Consider the following 12,741-nt stretch of genomic DNA (forward strand, 5'->3'; position numbering starts at 1 on the left):
AAATAGGTCTTAATTCATATTTGTCCCTCCACCTATCAGCAGTGATCACGCCAATGTCCCTCAAACATGGTGGTGTGCAAAGTGCCAAGTACACTTTTCTGTCGACAACAGGCCCAGACGAAGGATACTTGTGGTCTTCAGGGATCACTTACTCACTGAATGTGGCTAAATAAAGTCAACAAGCGAGCAGGAAGTATAAGAGGACAGAGGACAAAGATACGGGTTCAAGTCCTTTCACCTCCATTTACTGGTTTGGTAAGCACACTCTGCTGACTCTACCTGAAAGCGTATCGGTGAACACAGTGCTCTCCTTATGGCTTAGTTACCTTGCAAGGTTTCTGGAAGCATAATGTAGGGAAGAGACATAGGCTATGTTGTTAACTGTTCTGTACATAAGGATAGATGGGCAGACAAAAAGATGATTGTTTCATAGATAGATAGGTAGACAGACGACAGTTGAAAGGGAGATAGATAGGTACATAGATTAATAGATGATAGACATCATAGATAGATGATAGGAAGTTAGATAGATAGATACATAGATAGATACATAGATACATAGATATATACATACATAGATACATAGATAGACAGACAGACCTTTAGATAGATAGATACAGATACATGTCGATTGACACAAAGCTACTGTTCATAACCAGGAGTTGAATGGTGAATAACATAGCTAAACTACAAACAAAAAGGAAGAATGAAATAAAGTTTAAAAAGTGCAGTAAGCAGCCTTAAGAAGAAAACAAACACTACCATTTGCAATGACGTGGATGGAGCAAGACGGTAGTATGTTCAGAAAAATAGGGCAGGCGGATAAAGGCAAGTACCAAGTGATTTCACTCATGTGTGGAGTATAACAACAAAGAAAAACTGAAGTAAAAAAACAGCAGCAGACTCACAGAACCCGAGAGTTGACTAAAAGTAACCAAAGGAAAAAGGACTGGGCTTGGTGAGTCTGAAGGGAGGGATAAGTGTGGGGAGAAAGAATGGGGGCATTAAGTTTAGCATGTATAATGCGCGGGGTCGGGTGTGCATGGGGAGTACTGTACAACACAGAGAAGACTAGTTGAGATCATATAGCATTTTACTAATCACTGATGGACAGTGACTGTAACGGGGACTTTTGGGGGGGACATGGTGAAGGGGTCTACAGCATCCAACTACGCTGATCGACAGTGACTGAATAGGTTTTTCGGGGGGAATTGGTGAAGGGGGAGCATAGTAAATATAATGTTCTTCACGTGATTGTAGATTAATGATAATAAATATTCTTTAAGTGCAATAAGTGCACAGCTCTGAATCATCAGAATAAAAGGTCAGGCACTGAGTGCTGCAAACAAAAGACACAGGGATAAAAGAAGGGATGAAAACTCAAGACACCTACGTGCTTACTTACAGGAGACTCACTTGAGATCCAAGCACACAGACAAACTGCAAGCCGAAGGTGTGTGGACAAGTACCCTACACGAGTGAAACGGAAAATCAAACAATCAAGCAAATGGATTCTGTTTGAGTCCCCAGAGACAGTCAGCAGAAAATAGCCCTATCTGGCCACCGTGAATTCTTTTTGTTTGGTTTCAACAGTTCCCAGCCATAGATTTAGTGGTGCAGCAACATACTTCTCATTATCTCTCTCCTCAACATCTGAGTTGCTGTAATAATAAGCATCTGGGCCTTTGAAATCAGTGGATTTTATGATGTTCACGAATGTGAAAATCTAATAACCACCTAAAGAGGGAAGTTTGGACACTCAAATAAACACGTCACTCCACAATACACTGTTAGCTCCCAACTGCTCCTGTCTAGAAATTGGTGTTCCTTTTTATTTGACCCTCCGTCCTATCGGCGGTGATCACGCTGATGTCCTTCAAACATGGTGGTGAGCGAAGCAACATGTTGACTTTTCTGTCGACAACAGGCCCAGAGGAATGATACTTGATATCTTCAGGGAGCCCTTAGTCAATGAATGTGGCTAAATACAGACAGCAAGTTAGAAGGAAATGAAAGAGGACAGAGGATAGAGACACGGGTTCAAGTCCCAGCACAACCATTCCCTGGTTTTGTAGGTACACGCGGCCGACTCGAACTGCAAGTGTCTCGGTGAACCCAGTGTTCCCTCTGCAGCCTAGATACTTTGCAGGATTTTGGGGAGCATAGTGTAGGAAAGTGATATAGGGTATATGGTTAACTGTTCTGCACACATGGACAGAAGGACAGACAAAAGGATGATTGATTGAGTGATTGATAAATAGATAGACAGAAAGAAAGATAGATATAGGTACATATCGATTAGCACAAAGCTACTGCTCAAAACAAGGAGAGCAATGGTGAAAGCACATTGCAAAACTACAAACAAAAAAGAAGAATGAAATCCAGTTTAAAAAGTGCAGTAAGCAGCCATAAGAAGAAAACAAATCCAATCATTTGCAATAACGTGGATGGAGCTCGAGGGTATTACGCTCAGTCAAATAGTCCAGGCGGAGAAATACATGTACCAAATGATTTCACTCATGTGTGGAGTATGATAACAAAGAAAAACTGAAGGAATAGACAGCAGCAGACTCACAGAACCCGAGAGTGGACCTACAGTTACCAAAGAGAAAGGGACTGGGTAGGGTTTGTGGGAAGGGAGTAATAAGTGCGGGGAAAAAGAATGGGGGCATTAGGATTAGCATGTATAATGTGTAGGGTGGGGTGTCATGGGTAGGGCTGTACAACACAGAGAAGACATGTAGTGATTCTACAGCATCTTAGTACATGCTGACGGAGAGCGGCTGTAACTGGGATTTGGGGTGACTTGGTGAAGAGGGTAGACAGAATAACATAATTTTCTGCATGTGATTGTATATTAATGAGAACAAAAAGAATTTCAAAGTGCAGTAAGAGCACAGCTCTCAAATATCAGAATAAAAGTACAGCCTTTGAGTGCTCCAATCAAAAGACACAGGGTTAGAAGAACTGATGAAAACTCAAGACCACCTACGTGCTCCCTTACTGGAGACTCACTTGAGATCCAAGGACACAGACAAACTACAAGCTGAAGGGGCGGGGACAGGTACCCTACACAAGTGAAACTGAGAAACAAAGAAAGAAATGGATTCTGTTTTGGACCCCAGAGAGAGTCAGTAGAAAATAGCCCTATCTAGCCACCGTGAATTCTTTTTGTTTGGTTTCAGCAGTGCTCAGGCATAGATTTAGTGGTGCAGCAACTTCCTTCTCATTTGCTCTCACCTCAACAAATGAATTGCTGTAATAATATGCGTCTGGGCATTTATAATCATTGCTTTTTATGATGTTCACGAATGTAAAGAAGTAATAACCACCTAAAGAGGGAAGTTTGGACACTCAAATAAACACTTCACTCCACAACACACTCTTTGTTCCCAACTGCTCCTGTCCAGAAATAGGTGTTAATTCATATTTGTCCCTCCACCTATCAGCAGTGATCACGCCAATGTCCCTCAAACATGGTGGTGTGCAAAGTGCCAAGTACACTTTTCTGTCGACAACAGGCCCAGACGAAGGATACTTGTGGTCTTCAGGGATCACTTACTCACTGAATGTGGCTAAATAAAGTCAACAAGCGAGCAGGAAGTATAAGAGGACAGAGGACAAAGATACGGGTTCAAGTCCTTTCACCTCCATTTACTGGTTTGGTAAGCACACTCTGCTGACTCTACCTGAAAGCGTATCGGTGAACACAGTGCTCTCCTTATGGCTTAGTTACCTTGCAAGGTTTCTGGAAGCATAATGTAGGGAAGAGACATAGGCTATGTTGTTAACTGTTCTGTACATAAGGATAGATGGGCAGACAAAAAGATGATTGTTTCATAGATAGATAGGTAGACAGACGACAGGTGAAAGAGAGATAGATAGGTACATAGATTAATAGATGATAGACATCATAGATAGATGATAGGAAGTTAGATAGATAGATACATAGATAGATACATAGATACATAGATATATACATACATAGATACATAGATAGACAGACAGACCTTTAGATAGATAGATACAGATGCATGTCGATTGACACAAAGCTATTGTTCATAACCAGGAGTTGAATGGTGAATAACATAGCTAAACTACAAACAAAAAGGAAGAATGAAATAAAGTTTAAAAAGTGCAGTAAGCAGCCTTAAGAAGAAAACAAATACTACCATTTGCAATGACGTGGATGGAGCAAGACGGTAGTATGTTCAGAAAAATAGGACAGGCGGATAAAGGCAAGTACCAAGTGATTTCACTCATGTGTGGAGTATAACAACAAAGAAAAACTGAAGTAAAAAAACAGCAGCAGACTCACAGAACCCGAGAGTTGACTAAAAGTAACCAAAGGAAAAAGGACTGGGCAGGGTGAGTCTGAAGGGAGGGATAAGTGTGGGGAGAAAGAATGGGGCCATTAAGTTCAGCATGTATAATGCGAGGGGTCAGGTGTGCATGGGGAGTACTGTACAACACAGAGAAGACTAGTAGAGATCATATAGCATCTTACTACTCACTGATGGACAGTGACTGTAACGGGGACTTTTGGGGGGGACATATGAAGGGGTCTACAGCATCCAACTACGCGGATCGACAGAGAATGAAGAGGTTTTTCGGGGGTACTTGGTGAAGGGGGGAGCATAGTAAACATAATGTTCTTCACGTGATTGTAGATTAATGATAAAAAATATTCTTTAAGTGCAATAAGTGCACAGCTCTGAATCATCAGAATAAAAGGTCAGGCACTGAGTGCTGCAAACAAAAGACACAGGGATAAAAGAAGGGATGAAAACTCAAGACACCTACGTGCTTACTTACAGGAGACTCACTTGAGATCCAAGGACACAGACAAACTACAAGCCGAAGGTGTGTGGACAAGTACCCTACACGAGTGAAACGGAAAATCAAACAATCAAGCAAATGGATTCTGTTTGAGTCCCCAGAGACAGTCAGCAGAAAATAGCCCTATCTGGCCACCGTGAATTCTTTTTGTTTGGTTTCAACAGTTCCCAGCCATAGATTTAGTGGTGCAGCAACATACTTCTCATTATCTCTCTCCTCAACATCTGAGTTGCTGTAATAATAAGCATCTGGGCCTTTGAAATCAGTGGATTTTATGATGTTCACGAATGTGAAAATCTAATAACCACCTAAAGAGGGAAGTTTGGACACTCAAATAAACACGTCACTCCACAATACACTGTTAGCTCCCAACTGCTCCTGTCTAGAAATTGGTGTTCCTTTTTATTTGACCCTCCGTCCTATCGGCGGTGATCACGCTGATGTCCTTCAAACATGGTGGTGAGCGAAGCAACATGTTGACTTTTCTGTCGACAACAGGCCCAGAGGAATGATACTTGAGATCTTCAGGGAGCCCTTAGTCAATGAATGTGGCTAAATACAGACAGCAAGTTAGAAGGAAATGAAAGAGGACAGAGGATAGAGACACGGGTTCAAGTCCCAGCACAACCATTCCCTGGTTTTGTAGGTACACGCGGCCGACTCGAACTGCAAGTGTCTCGGTGAACCCAGTGTTCCCTCTGCAGCCTAGATACTTTGCAGGATTTTGGGGAGCATAGTGTAGGAAAGTGATATAGGGTATATGGTTAACTGTTCTGCACACATGGACAGATGGACAGACAAAAGGATGATTGATTGAGTGATTGATAAATAGATAGACAGAAAGAAAGATAGATATAGGTACATATCGATTAGCACAAAGCTACTGCTCAAAACAAGGAGAGCAATGGTGAAAGCACATTGCAAAACTACAAACAAAAAAGAAGAATGAAATCCAGTTTAAAAAGTGCAGTAAGCAGCCATAAGAAGAAAACAAATCCAATCATTTGCAATAACGTGGATGGAGCTCGAGGGTATTACGCTCAGTCAAATAGTCCAGGCGGAGAAATACATGTACCAAATGATTTCACTCATGTGTGGAGTATGATAACAAAGAAAAACTGAAGGAATAGACAGCAGCAGACTCACAGAACCCGAGAGTGGACCTACAGTTACCAAAGAGAAAGGGACTGGGTAGGGTTTGTGGGAAGGGAGTAATAAGTGCGGGGAAAAAGAATGGGGGCATTAGGATTAGCATGTATAATGTGTAGGGTGGGGTGTCATGGGTAGGGCTGTACAACACAGAGAAGACATGTAGTGATTCTACAGCATCTTAGTACATGCTGACGGAGAGCGGCTGTAACTGGGATTTGGGGTGACTTGGTGAAGAGGGTAGACAGAATAACATAATTTTCTGCATGTGATTGTATATTAATGAGAACAAAAAGAATTTCAAAGTGCAGTAAGAGCACAGCTCTCAAATATCAGAATAAAAGTACAGCCTTTGAGTGCTCCAATCAAAAGACACAGGGTTAGAAGAACTGATGAAAACTCAAGACCACCTACGTGCTCCCTTACTGGAGACTCACTTGAGATCCAAGGACACAGACAAACTACAAGCTGAAGGGGCGGGGACAGGTACCCTACACAAGTGAAACTGAGAAACAAAGAAAAAAATGGATTCTGTTTTGGACCCCAGAGAGAGTCAGTAGAAAATAGCCCTATCTAGCCACCGTGAATTCTTTTTGTTTGGTTTCAGCAGTGCTCAGGCATAGATTTAGTGGTGCAGCAACTTCCTTCTCATTTCCTCTCACCTCAACAAATGAATTGCTGTAATAATATGCGTCTGGGCATTTATAATCATTGCTTTTTATGATGTTCACGAATGTAAAGAAGTAATAACCACCTAAAGAGGGAAGTTTGGACACTCAAATAAACACTTCACTCCACAACACACTCTTTGTTCCCAACTGCTCCTGTCCAGAAATAGGTCTTAATTCATATTTGTCCCTCCACCTATCAGCAGTGATCACGCCAATGTCCCTCAAACATGGTGGTGTGCAAAGTGCCAAGTACACTTTTCTGTCGACAACAGGCCCAGACGAAGGATACTTGTGGTCTTCAGGGATCACTTACTCACTGAATGTGGCTAAATAAAGTCAACAAGCGAGCAGGAAGTATAAGAGGACAGAGGACAAAGATACGGGTTCAAGTCCTTTCACCTCCATTTACTGGTTTGGTAAGCACACTCTGCTGACTCTACCTGAAAGCGTATCGGTGAACACAGTGCTCTCCTTATGGCTTAGTTACCTTGCAAGGTTTCTGGAAGCATAATGTAGGGAAGAGACATAGGCTATGTTGTTAACTGTTCTGTACATAAGGATAGATGGGCAGACAAAAAGATGATTGTTTCATAGATAGATAGGTAGACAGACGACAGTTGAAAGGGAGATAGATAGGTACATAGATTAATAGATGATAGACATCATAGATAGATGATAGGAAGTTAGATAGATAGATACATAGATAGATACATAGATACATAGATATATACATACATAGATACATAGATAGACAGACAGACCTTTAGATAGATAGATACAGATACATGTCGATTGACACAAAGCTACTGTTCATAACCAGGAGTTGAATGGTGAATAACATAGCTAAACTACAAACAAAAAGGAAGAATGAAATAAAGTTTAAAAAGTGCAGTAAGCAGCCTTAAGAAGAAAACAAACACTACCATTTGCAATGACGTGGATGGAGCAAGACGGTAGTATGTTCAGAAAAATAGGGCAGGCGGATAAAGGCAAGTACCAAGTGATTTCACTCATGTGTGGAGTATAACAACAAAGAAAAACTGAAGTAAAAAAACAGCAGCAGACTCACAGAACCCGAGAGTTGACTAAAAGTAACCAAAGGAAAAAGGACTGGGCTTGGTGAGTCTGAAGGGAGGGATAAGTGTGGGGAGAAAGAATGGGGGCATTAAGTTTAGCATGTATAATGCGCGGGGTCGGGTGTGCATGGGGAGTACTGTACAACACAGAGAAGACTAGTTGAGATCATATAGCATTTTACTAATCACTGATGGACAGTGACTGTAACGGGGACTTTTGGGGGGGACATGGTGAAGGGGTCTACAGCATCCAACTACGCTGATCGACAGTGACTGAATAGGTTTTTCGGGGGGAATTGGTGAAGGGGGAGCATAGTAAATATAATGTTCTTCACGTGATTGTAGATTAATGATAATAAATATTCTTTAAGTGCAATAAGTGCACAGCTCTGAATCATCAGAATAAAAGGTCAGGCACTGAGTGCTGCAAACAAAAGACACAGGGATAAAAGAAGGGATGAAAACTCAAGACACCTACGTGCTTACTTACAGGAGACTCACTTGAGATCCAAGCACACAGACAAACTGCAAGCCGAAGGTGTGTGGACAAGTACCCTACACGAGTGAAACGGAAAATCAAACAATCAAGCAAATGGATTCTGTTTGAGTCCCCAGAGACAGTCAGCAGAAAATAGCCCTATCTGGCCACCGTGAATTCTTTTTGTTTGGTTTCAACAGTTCCCAGCCATAGATTTAGTGGTGCAGCAACATACTTCTCATTATCTCTCTCCTCAACATCTGAGTTGCTGTAATAATAAGCATCTGGGCCTTTGAAATCAGTGGATTTTATGATGTTCACGAATGTGAAAATCTAATAACCACCTAAAGAGGGAAGTTTGGACACTCAAATAAACACGTCACTCCACAATACACTGTTAGCTCCCAACTGCTCCTGTCTAGAAATTGGTGTTCCTTTTTATTTGACCCTCCGTCCTATCGGCGGTGATCACGCTGATGTCCTTCAAACATGGTGGTGAGCGAAGCAACATGTTGACTTTTCTGTCGACAACAGGCCCAGAGGAATGATACTTGATATCTTCAGGGAGCCCTTAGTCAATGAATGTGGCTAAATACAGACAGCAAGTTAGAAGGAAATGAAAGAGGACAGAGGATAGAGACACGGGTTCAAGTCCCAGCACAACCATTCCCTGGTTTTGTAGGTACACGCGGCCGACTCGAACTGCAAGTGTCTCGGTGAACCCAGTGTTCCCTCTGCAGCCTAGATACTTTGCAGGATTTTGGGGAGCATAGTGTAGGAAAGTGATATAGGGTATATGGTTAACTGTTCTGCACACATGGACAGAAGGACAGACAAAAGGATGATTGATTGAGTGATTGATAAATAGATAGACAGAAAGAAAGATAGATATAGGTACATATCGATTAGCACAAAGCTACTGCTCAAAACAAGGAGAGCAATGGTGAAAGCACATTGCAAAACTACAAACAAAAAAGAAGAATGAAATCCAGTTTAAAAAGTGCAGTAAGCAGCCATAAGAAGAAAACAAATCCAATCATTTGCAATAACGTGGATGGAGCTCGAGGGTATTACGCTCAGTCAAATAGTCCAGGCGGAGAAATACATGTACCAAATGATTTCACTCATGTGTGGAGTATGATAACAAAGAAAAACTGAAGGAATAGACAGCAGCAGACTCACAGAACCCGAGAGTGGACCTACAGTTACCAAAGAGAAAGGGACTGGGTAGGGTTTGTGGGAAGGGAGTAATAAGTGCGGGGAAAAAGAATGGGGGCATTAGGATTAGCATGTATAATGTGTAGGGTGGGGTGTCATGGGTAGGGCTGTACAACACAGAGAAGACATGTAGTGATTCTACAGCATCTTAGTACATGCTGACGGAGAGCGGCTGTAACTGGGATTTGGGGTGACTTGGTGAAGAGGGTAGACAGAATAACATAATTTTCTGCATGTGATTGTATATTAATGAGAACAAAAAGAATTTCAAAGTGCAGTAAGAGCACAGCTCTCAAATATCAGAATAAAAGTACAGCCTTTGAGTGCTCCAATCAAAAGACACAGGGTTAGAAGAACTGATGAAAACTCAAGACCACCTACGTGCTCCCTTACTGGAGACTCACTTGAGATCCAAGGACACAGACAAACTACAAGCTGAAGGGGCGGGGACAGGTACCCTACACAAGTGAAACTGAGAAACAAAGAAAGAAATGGATTCTGTTTTGGACCCCAGAGAGAGTCAGTAGAAAATAGCCCTATCTAGCCACCGTGAATTCTTTTTGTTTGGTTTCAGCAGTGCTCAGGCATAGATTTAGTGGTGCAGCAACTTCCTTCTCATTTGCTCTCACCTCAACAAATGAATTGCTGTAATAATATGCGTCTGGGCATTTATAATCATTGCTTTTTATGATGTTCACGAATGTAAAGAAGTAATAACCACCTAAAGAGGGAAGTTTGGACACTCAAATAAACACTTCACTCCACAACACACTCTTTGTTCCCAACTGCTCCTGTCCAGAAATAGGTGTTAATTCATATTTGTCCCTCCACCTATCAGCAGTGATCACGCCAATGTCCCTCAAACATGGTGGTGTGCAAAGTGCCAAGTACACTTTTCTGTCGACAACAGGCCCAGACGAAGGATACTTGTGGTCTTCAGGGATCACTTACTCACTGAATGTGGCTAAATAAAGTCAACAAGCGAGCAGGAAGTATAAGAGGACAGAGGACAAAGATACGGGTTCAAGTCCTTTCACCTCCATTTACTGGTTTGGTAAGCACACTCTGCTGACTCTACCTGAAAGCGTATCGGTGAACACAGTGCTCTCCTTATGGCTTAGTTACCTTGCAAGGTTTCTGGAAGCATAATGTAGGGAAGAGACATAGGCTATGTTGTTAACTGTTCTGTACATAAGGAAAGATGGGCAGACAAAAAGATGATTGTTTCATAGATAGATAGGTAGACAGACGACAGGTGAAAGAGAGATAGATAGGTACATAGATTAATAGATGATAGACATCATAGATAGATGATAGGAAGTTAGATAGATAGATACATAGATAGATACATAGATACATAGATATATACATACATAGATACATAGATAGACAGACAGACCTTTAGATAGATAGATACAGATGCATGTCGATTGACACAAAGCTATTGTTCATAACCAGGAGTTGAATGGTGAATAACATAGCTAAACTACAAACAAAAAGGAAGAATGAAATAAAGTTTAAAAAGTGCAGTAAGCAGCCTTAAGAAGAAAACAAATACTACCATTTGCAATGACGTGGATGGAGCAAGACGGTAGTATGTTCAGAAAAATAGGGCAGGCGGATAAAGGCAAGTACCAAGTGATTTCACTCAGGTGTGGAGTATAACAACAAAGAAAAACTGAAGTAAAAAAACAGCAGCAGACTCACAGAACCCGAGAGTTGACTAAAAGTAACCAAAGGAAAAAGGACTGGGCAGGGTGAGTCTGAAGGGAGGGATAAGTGTGGGGAGAAAGAATGGGGCCATTAAGTTCAGCATGTATAATGCGAGGGCTCAGGTGTGCATGGGGAGTACTGTACAACACAGAGAAGACTAGTAGAGATCATATAGCATCTTACTACTCACTGATGGACAGTGACTGTAACGGGGACTTTTGGGGGGGACATATGAAGGGGTCTACAGCATCCAACTACGCGGATCGACAGAGAATGAAGAGGTTTTTCGGGGGGACTTGGTGAAGGGGGGAGCATAGTAAACATAATGTTCTTCACGTGATTGTAGATTAATGATAAAAAATATTCTTTAAGTGCAATAAGTGCACAGCTCTGAATCATCAGAATAAAAGGTCAGGCACTGAGTGCTGCAAACAAAAGACACAGGGATAAAAGAAGGGATGAAAACTCAAGACACCTACGTGCTTACTTACAGGAGACTCACTTGAGATCCAAGGACACAGACAAACTACAAGCCGAAGGTGTGTGGACAAGTACCCTACACGAGTGAAACGGAAAATCAAACAATCAAGCAAATGGATTCTGTTTGAGTCCCCAGAGACAGTCAGCAGAAAATAGCCCTATCTGGCCACCGTGAATTCTTTTTGTTTGGTTTCAACAGTTCCCAGCCATAGATTTAGTGGTGCAGCAACATACTTCTCATTATCTCTCTCCTCAACATCTGAGTTGCTGTAATAATAAGCATCTGGGCCTTTGAAATCAGTGGATTTTATGATGTTCACGAATGTGAAAATCTAATAACCACCTAAAGAGGGAAGTTTGGACACTCAAATAAACACGTCACTCCACAATACACTGTTAGCTCCCAACTGCTCCTGTCTAGAAATTGGTGTTCCTTTTTATTTGACCCTCCGTCCTATCGGCGGTGATCACGCTGATGTCCTTCAAACATGGTGGTGAGCGAAGCAACATGTTGACTTTTCTGTCGACAACAGGCCCAGAGGAATGATACTTGATATCTTCAGGGAGCCCTTAGTCAATGAATGTGGCTAAATACAGACAGCAAGTTAGAAGGAAATGAAAGAGGACAGAGGATAGAGACACGGGTTCAAGTCCCAGCACAACCATTCCCTGGTTTTGTAGGTACACGCGGCCGACTCGAACTGCAAGTGTCTCGGTGAACCCAGTGTTCCCTCTGCAGCCTAGATACTTTGCAGGATTTTGGGGAGCATAGTGTAGGAAAGTGATATAGGGTATATGGTTAACTGTTCTGCACACATGGACAGATGGACAGACAAAAGGATGATTGATTGAGTGATTGATAAATAGATAGACAGAAAGAAAGATAGATATAGGTACATATCGATTAGCACAAAGCTACTGCTCAAAACAAGGAGAGCAATGGTGAAAGCACATTGCAAAACTACAAACAAAAAAGAAGAATGAAATCCAGTTTAAAAAGTGCAGTAAGCAGCCATAAGAAGAAAACAAATCCAATCATTTGCAATAACGTGGATGGAGCTCGAGGGTATTACGCTCAGTCAAATAGTCCAGGCGGAGAAATACATGTACCAAATGA

The sequence above is a fragment of the Manis pentadactyla genome, unplaced genomic scaffold, assembly GCF_030020395.1.
Source record: "Manis pentadactyla isolate mManPen7 unplaced genomic scaffold, mManPen7.hap1 scaffold_164, whole genome shotgun sequence".
In the NCBI taxonomy this organism is placed as follows: Eukaryota; Metazoa; Chordata; class Mammalia; order Pholidota; family Manidae; genus Manis; species Manis pentadactyla.